This window comes from Enhydra lutris, unplaced genomic scaffold (genome assembly GCF_002288905.1).
Source record: "Enhydra lutris kenyoni isolate GAN:26980312 unplaced genomic scaffold, ASM228890v2 scaffoldscaffold81, whole genome shotgun sequence".
NCBI lineage: Eukaryota > Metazoa > Chordata > Mammalia > Carnivora > Mustelidae > Enhydra > Enhydra lutris.
Genome location: NW_019154165.1, coordinates 910,653 through 926,623, shown reverse-complemented (window position 1 = coordinate 926,623; position 15,971 = coordinate 910,653). Strand labels below are relative to the sequence as shown.

The 15,971-nt window shown below is 44.3% G+C and overlaps 1 pseudogene; it reads left to right on the top strand.

The window, feature by feature from the left end:
* Nucleotides 1-13,566, top strand: part of LOC111160995 — a 36,085-nt pseudogene extending 22,519 nt beyond the window's left edge.
* Nucleotides 13,567-15,971: the final 2,405 nt, after the last annotated feature.

The following is a 15,971-nucleotide window of genomic DNA, read 5'->3' as shown; positions in this document are numbered from 1 at the left end:
TTTAAAGCATGGGGACAGGACCAATGGACAGAAAGAGCTGCACTGCACTTGTGATTGTGAGGAGTGACTGATTATATACTTTTTTGCTAATGGGGGTTAGGCATAAGTAAGTCTCTAAGGAATTTATGTATATTGAAAGAAAATTGACAGGACCTTGGAGGTCTGGCTATTGTCAAGATAAGGTTACCCTTTATTATCTAGTAAAACTTTAGTCACGAGACCCTTGAGGAATGTCATGTTCTAAATATCCCAGATGTGCATCAGTGGGCCACATGTGGTAAGGTGATTCACTTTTGGTTTCATTCTTCCTGCCTTTGTTTTCCTCATCATACATGAGGTTGTATTTCTGGTTTCTGAAGAGTAGCAGAATATGCCACCACAAAACATGCCCCTTGGCATAGCACTCTTTTGACCTGATTTTTTTTTTTTTTTTGAGAAACTGCAGATACAGGAGAAACTCTGAAAACAGACTAGAAGTTTAAGGTAGTGGTTTAGGCCATCTTGGGGAGTTCCTCGAGTTTTCTGTGTATCTCCCAAGCATACATGATGTATATACATGTTAATAAAATTCCAGGGGTGCCTGGGTGGCTTAGTGGGTTAAGCCTCTGCCTTCAGCTCAGGTCATGAGCCCGCATCAGGCTCCCTGCTCAGTGGGGATCCTGCTTCCCCCCCCACCCCGCCTCTGCCTGCCTCTCCGTCTACTTGTGATCTCTGTCAAATAAATAAATAAAATCTTTTAAAAAAATAAAATAAAATTCTGTTTGCTTTTCTATTGTTAATCCATCTTTATTACAGGGAGTCTCAGCCAAGAATTTGGAAGGATAGAGGAAACTTGTTTTTTCTCCTTTACAGTTTTGGCGACTAAGGAGGTAGAACTCATAGGGATACCCCCCCTTGCTCTACTGCCCAAAGATGAGATCTGGAAAACCAGTGGATGCTAGTGAAGAGTAAGAATTTTTACCAGTCAGCTCTCCTGGATCCCTGTTTGTATTTCCAGGTCAAGAAAGAAAGGTAAAATTTCACTCTCATCTTTTCCTTTCCAAATTCAGTTTAGCAGGGAAAACATTGTTAGAATTGGTTCTTTGATTTTGCTTTCAGGTACCCATTGGTTACTGATCCTTTCCCTCCTAAAGACAGCTGTATATCAATTTCCTGTTTGTCTCATTTTCTTTCTTGAGAACTTCACTTGGTTTTCTGCCTGTCTGGGGGCATACAGCTTGCTAGTTCTTGGCTATGCAGGTCACTCAACTATCAGTTTGGGAATATGACTAGACAGAAATGTGAATTGTGTCCCATGTGGCTGGTGTCTTACCATTACCAGCTCTGAGGGAAAGTTGTCTAAGTCTTTCTTCCTTTTGGCTATCTTTGGAAATGGTTCCAGATATTGAGAAGCCTGCATATTTTATACCCTATTTGGGGAAACCTCTTGTGTCCATTGTTAAGTTATAAAAAGCTTTTTGGTTTAGGTTTAAATCACATCATAGATATATGTTTGGTTTAAACGAAAAAGGGAAATAATTTTTGTAAAAAAGGAGTCCAATACTGTCAGGAATATTTACTGTTTCTTCTGGCTGAAATAGTTTTATAATTATTGTTTTATACACTTGTCTTTTAAATCATATGGGAAATAAAAAGAGTTATAAATAAAAAAATACAATAATTCTTGCTTTTACCTGTGTAGTTAGCTTTCTTAGAATTCATTATGACTTTGTATAACCTTGAGTTTCTTTCTAGTGTCTTTTCATTTCCACCTGAAGGGCTCCCTTTAACGTTTTCTGTAGGACAGGTCTGTTAGGCATAAACTCCCTCAGATTTTGTTTATTTAGGAATGCCTTACATTTTCTTTCATTTTGTATGACAGTGTTGTTTAATTTAGACAATATCGACAATTTCTTCTTTCAGCACTTTATCTTTTTTCCTTCAGCACTTTAAAAATGTCATCCAACACATTTGCCTCCATCATTTTTGATGAGAAATCTGCTGATTTTCTTATTGAAGGTAACTTGTTCTTTTTAAAAAAATTTTTTTTAAATTTATTTGACAGAGAGGAATCAGAAGTAGGCAGAGGGGCAGGCAGAGGCGGGGGTAAGCAGGCTCCCCACTGAGCAGAGAGCCCAATGTGGGGCTCGATCCCAGGACCCTGAGCTCATAACCTGAGCTGAAGTGAGAGGCTTAACCCACTGAGCCACCCAGGCACCCCTGAAGGTATCTTGTTCTTGACAAGTTAATTCTGCTCTCAAGAGTTTCTCTTTGGCTATGACTTTTGACAATTTGATTATAGTTTGTTTTGGTGTGGATCTCTTTTTTGTTTATTCTTCCTGGAGAGTGTCAAGCTTTTTCTTTTTTTTAACCTGAGGTTAAGTAAAGAATTCTTAAGAAATAATACCAAAAAGCTAATCCCCAAGAAACTCTAAAAAGTTATTAAGTTGGATTTCATTAAAATCATTCATTTGCTCTGAGAAATACCTTTTTAAGAAAATGAAAAGATAGATGTAGAATGAGAGAAAATATTTGTAAATCACAACTAAATGCAGAACATACAAAGAACTCTTAAAACTCCACTATAAGATAATAAACTATTCCTTTTTAAAATGGGCAAAGGACATGAAAAGACACTTCACGAAAAAAGATAAAAGATGGCAAATAAGCTCATTAAAAGCCATTACAAAAACTCAAATTAACACATGATGAGATGCCACTTTAACCTTATTTGAATGGTGGAAATAAAAAATACGACAATATCAATTTCAGAGAAACTGGAACTCCTATATATTGAAGGAAGGAATGGAGAATGGTACAGCCACTCTGGACAACAGTTTGCTAGTGCTCTCTCTCTCTCTCTCTCTGACAAATAAATAAATAAAATATTATAAAAAGCTCTTGTTTCTTGATTTTCTGTTTAGATTATCTGTCCCTTGATATAAGTGAGTTATTAAAGTCCCCTACTATTATTGTATTATTATCAATTAGTTCCCTTATGTTTGTTATTAACTTTTTATGTATATGGGTGCTCTTATTTGGGTGCATAAATATTTATAATTATTATGTCTTCTTGCTGGATTTTCTCCTTTATGATTATAGTGTCCTTTGCCTCTTGTTACAGAGTTTGTTTCCAAGTCTATTTTTGTCCAATGTAAGTATTACTACTACAGCTTTCTTTTAACAACCATTTTTATGATAGATGTTTCTCCATCCCCTGACTTTCAATCTGCAGTTGAGTCTCTTATAGGTTGTGTATAGATGGGTCTTTTTAAAAAAAATTTTAAAAATCTACTATATCTCCCTATGTCTTTTGATTGGAACATTTGGGCCATTTACATTCAAAGTAATTATTGATAGATATGTATTTACTGTCATTTTATTATTTGTTCTGTGGTTGTTCCTGAAGATTTCTCTGATCCTTTCTTTTCTTTCTCTTTTTCATGGTTTGCTGATTTTCTTTAGTGATATATCTGGATTTCTTTCTCTTTATTCTTTTATATTTATTAGTGGTTTTTGATATATGGTTACCATTAGAGTTTTATATAACATCTTCTGCATATAGCAGTCTATGTTAAGTTGAAGGTCATTTAAGTGTATTTATTTTTTAAAAGATATTATTTATTTATTTATTTGAGAGAGAGAGAGAGAGAGTGCACAAGTGGGGAGGAGGGTCAGAGGGAGAGGGAGAAGCAGACTCCCCACTGAGCAAGGAGCCCAGTGTGGGGCTCAATCCCAGGACCCCAGAATTACAACCTGAGCCAAAGGCAGACGCTCAACTGACTGAGCCACCCAGGCAACTGATGGTCACTTGAGTTTAAATCTATTCTTTACTCCCCTCCTCTCCATGTTTTAGGTATATGTCCTAATGGTTTGCATCCCTTTATTTTGTGAGTTCCTTGACTGGGTTTTTACAGAAATATTCATATACTGCTTTTGTGTTTCCTACTTTCATACTCTCACTTTTGGTCTTTCTTTTCCACTCAATGAGTCCCTTTTAGTATTTCTTTCTGGGCTGGTTTACTGGCTGTTTTACAGTGAACTCTAATTTTTGTTTGTCTGTGAAACTCTGTATCTCTCCTTCTATTCTGAATAGAAGGATAGTCAGCTACACCTTCTGTTCTTAAGGGTAATAGCCTTTTGAAGAAGAGGTTCTGTAGTGCCCTTCCATGTAGTGTTCCTTATTCTGCAGGGCCTGGTGCTTCTGGGAGTGTCTCTAATGTGTGCTGCATGTGCTCTTATATATTGTCCTGGCATCTTTATCCTTCAAGCCAGTCATCTGCAGAGGCTCAATTTGCCTGTTGTGGACAGTGTTTGGTCCTTGGTCTGGATTTGATGCATTTTAACTAGGTCTGCTCTGGTCTGCTTGTGAAAAGACACCTGTCACCACCACTGTTGGAACTGAGGCTTTGCAAATCTCCTATGTTGGGAGATGTGGTTTGAGCAGGGTTTGGGCTTGTCTTTTGGTGGGGGGAGCCCACTGCATTAGGACTAAGGCAAGCGTACCTGGGAAGGGCAGTTCCACCAGCATGTAAGGGCCAGGGCTTAGTGTGAACAAGTTAGGTAGTGAGTGTGAGCAATGCACTTGTTCCCACAGGTGGCCCTGTGCTTATGCAGAGAGTCAGGGCTGGGAAGTGGCACTGGCCAGTTCCTTTATTCCTGGAGGGGTCTCTCCATGAGCATTGTCTCTCTGGGACACACTCTAAGATGAGCAAATAAGCTCTCCACTGTGCGTCCCAGATGCTCTTTAGATAGCTGTTTCCTTGGTGTATGTCTCCAGGTTGTTTGCCTTCATCCTCTGCAAGAGCAGTGCAATGCCACTCAGCTCTCTCCCAGCCAACCCCACTAACACTTAGAACTCCAGGCTTTAAGCCCTGCTGGTTGCAAGAATCAATGAAATTCAGGCCCTCTTGCTTTCCAAGCCAGTTGCTACAGGGATTAGTTTTCCATGTGTGTTCCCTTGTGTGCTTGTCTATCTCTCTCCCTTCACCACAATCACGGCTCCCTCTCCACCACAGTGGCCATGATCTGTTTTTGCCCCAAACTACATCTCCACACTTCTTGCCTTCTTTGATGTGACCTCTTCTCTACCTTTATTTATGGAGTTTGTTCTGCCAGTATTCAGGTCCATTTCTGAGGGTACTTAGGATGATTCGGTAGTTATCTAGTCATATTTGTGGGATGAGGTGGGCCCAGGATCCTCTGACTCTGCCGCCATCTTCTAACTTCTCTCTCTGTATTTTAAATGTTTTGAATCACCTCCATCCTGTTTTGCACAATGGCTACACCAATTTGCATCCCCACCAACAGTACAAGAGGGCTCCCCTTTTTCCACATCCTTGGCAACACCTGTTATTTTCTCTGTTTTTGATTTTAGCCATTCTGACTGGTATGAGGTGATATCTCTTTGTAGTTTATTCATGCAAAATCTTAAAAGAAATCATCACCCATAGAGGATGAGTCCCATCAAAACAGTGTATCAAACCACTAACAAGGAAGACATGAATTCTAGGAAGCAGAATATCCCACTTAGGGTCTTAGTAAAGAAATGTTTTAAGTCAGCATAACCCTCTTAGCCAATAAAGATTGAAGCATGGTCTCGGAAGGTAATTTCCAAGAACAAAGAAATGGATATAGTTGAAGATTTGAAAAACATTGTCAATAGGTTTATGACAGAAATGTGAACTCTTGAGGGCAGAAACTTCATCTGTTTTTCTTAATGATGTAGTCGAACATTTTAGTATAGTACCTGGCACATGGTAAGCCCTCAATACAGATTTGTTAAATAGAAAATAGAGGAAGAGTGCAGGAGAGGAGAAGAATTTGAGACAGCAAGTATACAGTACTATTTTAAGAAGTGTTTCTGTAAAGGTGATCAGAGAAAAATGGTGTAGCTTGAAGGAAAAGTAGAATCAAAAGAAGGTATTTTTAAATTAGGAAAAATGACAATGTACTTGTATGCTGATGGGAATGAGAAAATAGAGAAAAACATTTAAGAATGAGGGAAGTTTTCTTGTGATTGCTTGTATATTCTCAGAGGATTGGGAAGCAAAGTTACAGGTATGAGTGAAGATGGTTCATGGTCAGCAAGTGCCCCCAATATCCTGAACTTGCCTGGATCTTCCATTCATCTTTTTATATGGAACTTTTCATAATAAAGTGCTCTGAAAAATTAAAAAGAAATGCTTCTATTAAAAGGCATGATAAAGAAGAGTGAAGGCAAGCTACAAACCAGAAGGAGATATTTCTATTAATGAAATCACCAAAGAATTATAGAATACTTAGAGAACGCCCACAAATAAATAGGTAAACAACCCATGGGGAAAATGGGCAAAAGACAGTAAATAGATACCTCATAGGAAAGGAAAACCCCAAGGCCACATATATGAAAAACTGATCAATATTATTACTAATCAAGAAATTGCAAATTGGAGACACCTGGGTGGCTCAGACAGTTAAGCATCTGCCTTCGGCTCAGGTCATGATCCCAGGGTCCTGGGATCGAGTCCCGAATCGGACTCCTTGCTCAGCGGGGAATCTGCTTCTCCCTCTGCCTGCTGCTCCCTCTGCTTGTGCTCTCTCCCTCTTTCTCTCTGACAAATAAATAACTAAAATCTTTTAAAAAATTAAAAAAAGAAATTACAAATTAAAGCTATAATGAGGTACCGTTTCACTTTCACTAGATTGGCAACAATTTTGTAGTTTGTTAATAAGAATGTGGACCAAGTGGAACAGTTAAACACTCTTGATAGGAGTGTGAATTAGTATAATCATTTTGTAAGTAAATCTGGTGTGATCTAGTAATGTTGGAAATATGTCTCCTCTATGAGTTGACAATTCAAGTCCTAAGTATAAACACTAGAACACAGCTTCTCAGCCATTTTATTCTCTGGCCCACACAGGAAATGCTATTTGTATGACACACAGGAGTAAGATGACAAGGTTGTTCAGGGCCAGAACCAAGAGATCTAGGGTCTGTGGACTGGCTCCCTCTAGGACTAAAGGGGGTCTCAACCTTTCATGTCCAAAACTTGGAGGACTCTCACACATGGGCACCAGGAATCATGCTCCAGAATGTTTATAGTGGCAATGTTTGTAATGTTCCCCGCAAATAGAAACAAACCAAATATCCATCAATGTTAAAATGGATACATAAGTTGAGATACAGTTGATTCTTGCGATTTGTAGAGCCCATATTTGCAAATTTCCCTACTTGACAAAGTTCATTTGTGACTCCAAATCAGTACCAGGGTGCTTTCCTTGTCACTTGAGGGAACAGTGAAAAATTTGAGTCACTGGAAACACATGTATGTTCCCAGATGAGGTCAAACAAGGTGACACTTTGCCTTCTTTCAGTCTCATACTGTAAGCAAGGGTCCTTTCATGATGTAGTTAGTACCCCACATTTTGCATTTTTGTGCTTTTTGTTGGTTACTTTACAATTAAAGATAATCACCATGCTTAGTGCTAATGTGTTGTCTAATGTTCTTGAATGAAAAATGACTGTGATGTTCCTTATGGAGAAAATATTTGTGTTAGATAAAATCTGTTCAGGTGTAAGTTATAGCGCTATTGGCTATGAAGTCAATGTTAATCAATCAATAATGTATATTAAACAAAGTGCCTTTAAAGAGAAACACAAATGAAATATGGATATGCATTGATCAGTTGATGAAATGTGACCAGAGGATCATAGGAGCTTGAAATTATATTTCCCTTAGGAGCAATATTTCAGGATTGCCTAATTCTGTGTTCATGGCAACTTCATAGACTGTAACTACCACAATAATGAGAATTTACTCTATATTCATTTGGTGAGATAGTCTATGGCACTGATAATGAACAATTGCCTGCCACACGCAACCACAGGGATGAGTCTCAGTTACACAAATTATTCCCCTGTATAAAGAACAAAGGAAACAGTAAAAAACAAGATGTTGTTAGGATTATGAATCTACCTAGAAAATAACTAAAAGAAAAGGGAGGGGAGTGATTGGGTGGCTCAGTCGGCTGGGTGTCTGCCTTCAGCTCAGGTCATGATCCCAGGGTGCTGGGATTAAGTCCCACATTGGGCTCCTTGCTCAGTGGGGAACTTGCTTCCCCCTCTGCCTGCTGCTCCCCCTGCTTGTGCTCTCTCTCTCTCTGACGAATAGGTAAAAATCTAAAATAATAAATAAAAGAAAAGGGAGGGAACAATGAAAACACAGGATAGAGGTTACTCTTGAGGAGGGTGAAAGGAAAGGGATCAAGGGATACATGCAAGAAACTTCTAAGGTAATGGTGATGTTTGAAAAAACACTGCTGTAAAAGTTTATTGAGGGAGTAAGTGACTCTTAAATCTGTCTCTCTGGCTCTGATTCCTCATTGGAGCTCCAGGACCAAATTTCTAAGTACATTTTGGATAATTATACCTGCATATCCTATAAATACCTCAACCTTGCCATATCCAAAGTCCAAACCCATCATTTTCTTCCCAAAATTCCTTTCTTCCTGTGTCCCTCTGCTAGTGAATTCTCCCTACCACGAAATAACTCAAAAACAGGAATTTTCGTCATCTTTGACTTCTGCATCATCTTTGGCCTGCAGGGACCCCAAAAATGTGCCTGTCAGATCTCTTGCTAGAGGGAGCATTGTGGAATGACAAGCTCTAGCTGTCACTTCTTTGGCTCCACCACTAACTTTGTGCCAAGACTACACATCTCTGGGAAATTCCCAGCCAATGACTAAGCATGGCAGGGACATATTGCTGGGGGACAGGACTCCACTTACTGTTGGCTGTGGGGTGGGGAATCCATGTGAGCCTGAATAAACTAAAATCTACACTTTAGTTTTAGAACTAAACAGCATCTGAAATTCTTCCTATTTGACTCCCCCCACCCCCTTTTCTCCCACATCTCTCTTAAAGATGTCAAACATGCATCACATTTTAAATAGTCTTCCTGCTTACCACTGCTGCTTCTCCTTTATTCTTCATATGCCATTCCCCCATAACGATCTTTCACAATCAATCATGTCTTGGTATCCATATTTTTATAGAAACCAAACTAACAACAGTGGTAGTCAGGAGTGGTCTTGGCAACAGGCTGGAAGATGGGGTTTATGGACTGGCTCCCTTGTTACCCAAATGGCAACAACAGTACCATCCTGAATATTCTGTGTGGCATGGATAATTAATAGCACAAGGTTAACTCCTGATTGCTTAAGGTTTCACATACATACCTGGAGAAACATCACAGTGTAGAGTTTTATCCTAGCTTGTGAGATGATTCAGGCCTTTGAATGGTATGAAGGGCACAAAGTCGAAGGAAGGCCCAAAGTGGCAGTCATCACCAAGTGGTACTGATGCCCTGAAGAGACACAATGAGTAACTAAGGAACATTATCAAAGAGTTAAGGGCTAAGGGTGAGACACACAGAGCTTCCTTGGTAACTTATAAAAAGGCCCCTTCCTACAGCAGAGGAACAGGAGACACACTGAGGATCCCACAGAGGATGTGGTAGTAATACAGGTAAAACTTCAGAGGGGGTTATATCCTCAACCAACACAAGCCCGTTATAGGAAGTTGAGGGATCACTTTGGAAAAAGGCCAGATTCTGAAGAGCAGCCAGGATATGTCCCATACATGCCCCCAAGGAAGCTGGTTTTGCAAAAACACTTTTGTATCTTGATTACGGCAATAGTTACATGTTTTACCCATATATTAAAAATCAGGGTACTGAAAACCAACAAAGGAAAAATGGTTAATTTAACCATAACAATTCAAAATTTATCATTTAAAAAATCTTTTAATGCATGACATATAAACAATGGGACACAAAATACCACTCAAAATCATGGCACGCTTCTCAGAAATGATATTGGGAGTTAATTAAAAAAAAAAAAAAAACAAAGAGTAGATCAAGGCCTTCAAAATCCCTGGGGGGAAATTTCAGCCTGAAACTTATACATCTAGGTATCAATTAAGAATGAGATCAAGACAAACTTTGCCCAGGTAAAGTCTCAAAAGAAGTCACTTACCATGTGTCTTTTCTCAGGAAGTACCCAGAGGATGTGTCTCATCAAAAACACTGTAGTAAACAACAAGAAAAAAGTGGGTTCCGAGAGGCCCCAGACCGCACTTGGGTGCCTAGCAAAGGAATGTTCTAGATTGATGCAGCACCCTTAGTAATCAACAAAGACTGGAGCGTGCTCTGGGAAGGCATACTCCAAGAACAAAGGAATGAAGGTATTTGAAGATTTGGAAGAGACGGATGATAGGTCTATGACAGAAACGGAAGTTCCTTTAGCCCAGTTCACCGATGTAGCTCCAGGTCTTAGAACAGTGCCCAGCAGGTGGCAAGCATTCAGTAACGCTTTGTGAGATTCAAACAGAGAGGAGGACTGAACGGGAGGAGAGGAACTTGAAAAAGTACGAACAACTTATTCTTTTAAGATTTATTTTCCTATTAGAGAGAGAGAGAGAGAGAGGGAGGAAGCATGATCAGGAGGGGCAGAGGGAGAGAGAATCTCAAGCAGACTCCAGGCTGAGCGCCCAGCCCAACACAGGGCTCGATCTCAAAACCCTGAGACCACGACCTGAGCCCAGATCAAGAGTCGGATGCTCAACGGACTGCGCCACCCAGCTGCCCTGACACAACTATTCAAAGGAGTTCTTCTGTAAGGCTGAGCAGGGAAATGTGGGGGCGCTCAAATGGAAAGTGGGATCAGAAGAGGGGTTTTTTAAGTTAGGAGAAATGACATGACAGTACATTGATACGAGTGATCCCAAATGGAGGGACACATTTATAAGGACGGAAGGAAGTTTTCTGCCAGTTACCCTCTACTCTCAGGAAAATGGGAACCAGGGTCATCAGGTGGGAGTGAAGAGGGTGAGTGAACAGAAAGGACCCGAATATCCTCAACATCTCCAGATGTCCCCCAAATCGTCCTCCTTGACACGAAAGCTGGCTGTTCCCTAAGATCATTCTTTTCCTTGAAGCATTTCTTGGGTGGTATTGAGTCTCACACACTCTTCTACCACGAGAGCGTTAAATCCTTGCATAATTTAGATCCCTTCAAAGCTGTTGAGATCAGCTTCATGGTCCTCAGCATGTTCTATCCCAGGAAATGAGCATGTGGACTTGAAAAGAATGTGGAATAGAAGAAACAAAACAGATGAACTTAGGGGAAGGGAAGAAAAAATAAGACAAAAACAGAGAGGGAGGCAAACCCGAAGACACTCTTAACTCTAGGAAACAATCCCCGAGTTCTGAGAATTGCTGGAGGGGAGGTGCGTAGGGGATGGGGTAAGTGGGGGAAGGGCCTTGAGGAGGACACTTGATGAAATGAGCCCCCGGTGTTATATGCAGCTGATGATGAATCACTAAATTCTACCCCTGAAAGGCGTAATGCCATATACATTAACTACGTTGAATTTAAATACAAAATTTAAAAAAAAAGAAAAAAGAAAGAAAAGGAGGAGTACACAACAGCTCTTGAATGGAGCATCCTGTAGGTGTCCATTAGTTCAAGCTAAAACCAAGACTGTTCAGGTCTTCTATATCCTCACAAATTTTCTGTCTAGTCCTTCTATCAATTATTGAGACAGAGTATTAAAGCCTCCGGATACCACCGTTGAATGTGCTAGTTCTGCCATCAATTTTGTCAAGTTCTGTTGTATGTATTTTGAGGCTCTGTACTTCCGCGCACCTAAGTCTACAACTGTGATGTCTCCCATACTGGTGGATCCTTTTATCATTATAAACTCTCCAATTCTGGGGCGCCTGGGTGGCTCAGTTGGTTAAGAGAATGCCTTCCGCTGTGGTCATGGTCCCACGGTCCTCGGATCGAGCCCCACCTAGGGCTCTCTGCTCAGGGGGGAGTCTGCTTCTCCCTCCGTGCGCGCACTCTCTCTGTCTCAAATAAGTAAATAGAATCATAGAAAAAAATGTCCAGTTCTGTCACTGGGAACACGTTCTGCCTTAAAGGGCTACTTTGTGTGTTGTGATGATGGCCACGACGGCGCACACTAGAGGCTGAACTCTCGGTAGATCGTCCTCAGTCTTTTCCCTCTCAGTGGGTTTAGGGCATTATCGGAAGAACCTCGCCTGACCAGAGCATACAGTGGAATGCACCGGGCCTTACACTGGGTGGACCCTCTCTATACCTGGCGATTAATGCATTCAAACTAGGGGTGAATTTACAGATGTTGCTTTGCTGTGACTTGTATACATTTCTTACGTCTTTTTGTGCCTGGGTTAGATAGATGCGTTCTCATATACCACTTGACTCCTTGGTGCTGGGGCCCCAGCCCCTGAGGCCTCGGAGCTTTCAGGGTGGCCCTTCGCTCCCTAGCAAGACCCAGCACGTGCCCTGTGCTGATAGACGCTGTGGAGAATGCTCCCCGCCAACCACAGGGGCCCCTCCCAGAGGAAGCCCTGATCTTCTCTCCATAACCTCGCTGGGGCTATGCCAAGCCTGATAAGGGAGAAAAGAAATGATACGCCGAGGCAGTTTCCAGAAATAGCTGCTCTGTACTGGCAGGAGCAGGGGAAGTAGCCTTGGGATTGGAGTTTGAGGGTGCTGGATCAAGAGGACAGGAAGAGAAGACTGGATAAGCAGGTTTTACTGAGTGGGGGGCACTTTCTCATCGCACGGGATTTCCCATACTGGCAGGGACTCCAGGAGAGGGAGCAAATTCACCACCAGCATGGCCCTCCAAAGCTTTAAGAAGCTGAAGGCCCACACGGAGAGAAGTGCGAGTCCCTGCCCTGGACAAGCAGGTGGCAGAGGAAGGAACAAAGAGGTTGAGTGAGGCAGTCCTGGTGGAACAGATAGAACATGTGAGGCCAGACGGTTATGTGCCACAGGAGGGCCGAGAGGACACACCATGCACCAAAGCCATCAGGAGTGTTCTGGTGGGGGAGGGGACAGCATCACCAAGAAGTTCGGCGGTTGCTCTCCTCTGCAGGCCAGGGCAGATGACGGAAGGAAGGTGGTCCTGGCCCGGGCTCATCCCCATCCATGGGAGTGAGGGAACGCTGACATAACAGAGGGCTGGGGTGGCTCTTGACTAAGAGACTCCAGGAGACCGTGTTTCTAGTAACAACTGGCAAGGGCGACTGGCATGGAGCTGAGAGGATGGTTCCAAAAGCCTGGCTCCCTCGGGGCAACGGCGGCCCAAAAAAGGCAAGAGGAAGAGGGTGGTCGTCCCAGGAAAGAGTCACAATTTCTTGCCCAGTTCCTGGTCCTGAGGCGGTTTTGAGACCGGCCCCACTGACTGAAGAGGTGGAGGAGTCCTGAGGAGGAAGGGTCTGGAAACCAGGCGGTCAGTATATATACGGTTTGTGACGCCACTGTCCTTCTCTACAGAAAAGGACTGCCATTTCTCAGGGGATGGTGCCCTGGGGAGAGAGGAATACTCAGACATGCCTGGAACCATCTGACACAGGGTCTGAGGAGACACTGATTCTGGAGCCCCACAGTGTCACGACAGGGCCTGGCAAGACTGGGGCTGAGGAGACCCTGGTAATAAATGGAGTTGGGACTAGAGACCCAGTCATGGACCACGGCAGTGGTCACTTCTCCAGTCCTCAACTTGACAACTGATACACGTGGCAGTTGGGGCGAAAACCCCCACACTGGGTCACTGTGTCTGTGTGGTAAGAAGCTATCACGCCAGGGCGGCCAAGTGGATGCCCTGACACTGGTCCCGCCACAGACCAAACAGGTAAGTTGAAACCGCTATCGGAGCAGGGCGAGGCTGAAGGGAGGGAGTCAGCAGGGATTGTGGATGCCGGTGGAGACCTGTAGGGTGCAAGCAAAGAGGAGACACGAGAGCCCCAGGGATGACGAGAGTGCGGAAGGTGCGAAAAGGCTCCAGGATTCTGTCTGCGGGGGATAGGGACAAGGAGGCTTCCACTGGCTCCATCAGCAATGTTCCCTAGGAGGGCGGTGGGGAGAAGAGATGCTGTTGTATCCTCCGTGACCAATTTAAGCACGTCTGAAACAGCACCATGACTTTAAGAGTCAGTGGGAGAAGTGGGAGAGGGCGTTTTCCACACACAGGCAGGGACAGCGGAGGGCGGGGGGCACACTGCAGGAGGAGGCTCATCGCAGAGTTAGAGTGTGCCCAGTCTCCCCTGCTCTGTGAAGTTCTCCAGCACGGTAGGCTTCTCGGGTGCAGACCCAGTGACACTGGGCCTCGGAGCTCACACAGACGAGGAGTGTTCAGGCACCCCAGGCCTCTCTTGGGGATCAGCCAGAGTAGGATGTGGGAAGGAGAGGCAAGGGGCAGACAGAAGAGCATGAATGGGAAAGAGGAAGGAAAAGCACGGAAGGAATGGAGGGCCCTTGGAGTAGGGGTTGGGTGGCAAGCAAGGGAAATTCTAATAGGCCGGGACCTCACAGAAGCCAAGGGAGAGAGGGACCACTCCCCAGATGTCATGACTGCTCAGCTCAGAGAAGCTGGGAATCCGTAGTGTCAGGAAAATCTGAGAGACCATTGGCGCCCCACCCCCACCGCCACCACCACTGTTAGTCCTACTTGCTCCAGACCTCTCGACATTCTTGTACCTACACCTCTACCTAGTCTCAACATAGGAGAGGTTGGTGGTTTTCAATTCATTTCATTATTTACCAATGTGTGTCCAGCTCCACTGACCTCCAAATTGCTCTATTCAGTCACGAGGGTGCTTTGAAATCTGTGAACGTGGCCTCTCGCGTTCCTTTTGACTGCCGCCTTTCCCGTCCTCGGGATGCACACTTCCCGTTGCTTGCATCCCTCTCCTCACTGCTGGGAACTCGGAGTGTTCCCAGTTCTTCTCATCACCAACGTCCTAGCGCACATGTCCTTCCTTACCCACTGCGTGAACGAGCGAGTCTCCAGAAGAAGTACCCGGCAGCAGATTTGCTGGATGGTAGATAGGGAATATGGGTGTTCTCCGCTTTAAGGTTTTCCGCTCAAAGCGAGCACTCTGCCCCCAAACTGCATGCTTTTGATCCTGCCAGGGATCCCAGCAATCCTAATGACTTTGGGCCAGTGGCTCAACCTCTTAGTGCCTGTTTCCTGCCCTGTAAGAGGACGGTAATCGAGGGTACCTCAACCCTACGCGTGTCTTGTGGGTGCGTGACTAGTTAACTACAGCGCTTACGTGAGCGCCGGGCATGTGGCACCTATTGTTTAAGTTGCTTTGCATCGATTCTGCCAAATACCCTCCCAAAAGGCTGCCCTGGGCCCTCACCCCCCCCCCCCACCGCAGCAGTGGGCAAAAGCACCGGCTTGCTCACAACCACTGCCACCCTTGCAATGGTTCAGCTCTTTGATCGTCCCAAGTCCAGATTGTGGACACCGATTTGAGGTTTTAGTTCACACCTCCGGCATTGGTGATGGTGAGCATCTTTTGGTGCCTGCACTGGCCGCTGGGATTCCCTCTTTTGTTGAACTGCCTCGGAGAGGAGGAGGGGCCGGCAGGAGGGGGGCAAAGCCCAGCCTGTGCACCAGACCTGCCTGCCAATACAGTTCCCGGAGCAGAGTGTCACGGACCAACTTGATGGTCCATGGTGGTCGAGTGGTTGCGACAAAGACTGAAAGGCGCGTAAATATGACATCGTTTGCTCTCGGGCCCTTCATAGGGAAAATATGCCCGCCTCCCGCCCCCCATCCCCTGATCGGTGACTGCGGGCTTCCCGTGCCCAGTTTCCCATCGGGTCCTAAGTGCCACTGTGGAAAACAGGCCGGCGAATCCTCTGTGTGCTCCGTGTCTCACCTCCGTCCCGACCTTTCGTCCCCAAGACCCGGGAGACAGGTGCCGCCGCACCCGGCTCGGTGGATGGAAAGACGGAAGCTCAGAGCGGTGACTCCAAGTGGAAAGCAGGTTCTGGCCAAGGGAGACAGGACCAGAACAGCCGGAAGCAACGCCAGGACTCGCGGACACCCAGCCCCCGCCCGCTGCAGGGCGAACCAACGGCGCTCGACCCCATTGGTTAGGGCCTCGAGGGGCGGGCCAACAAGG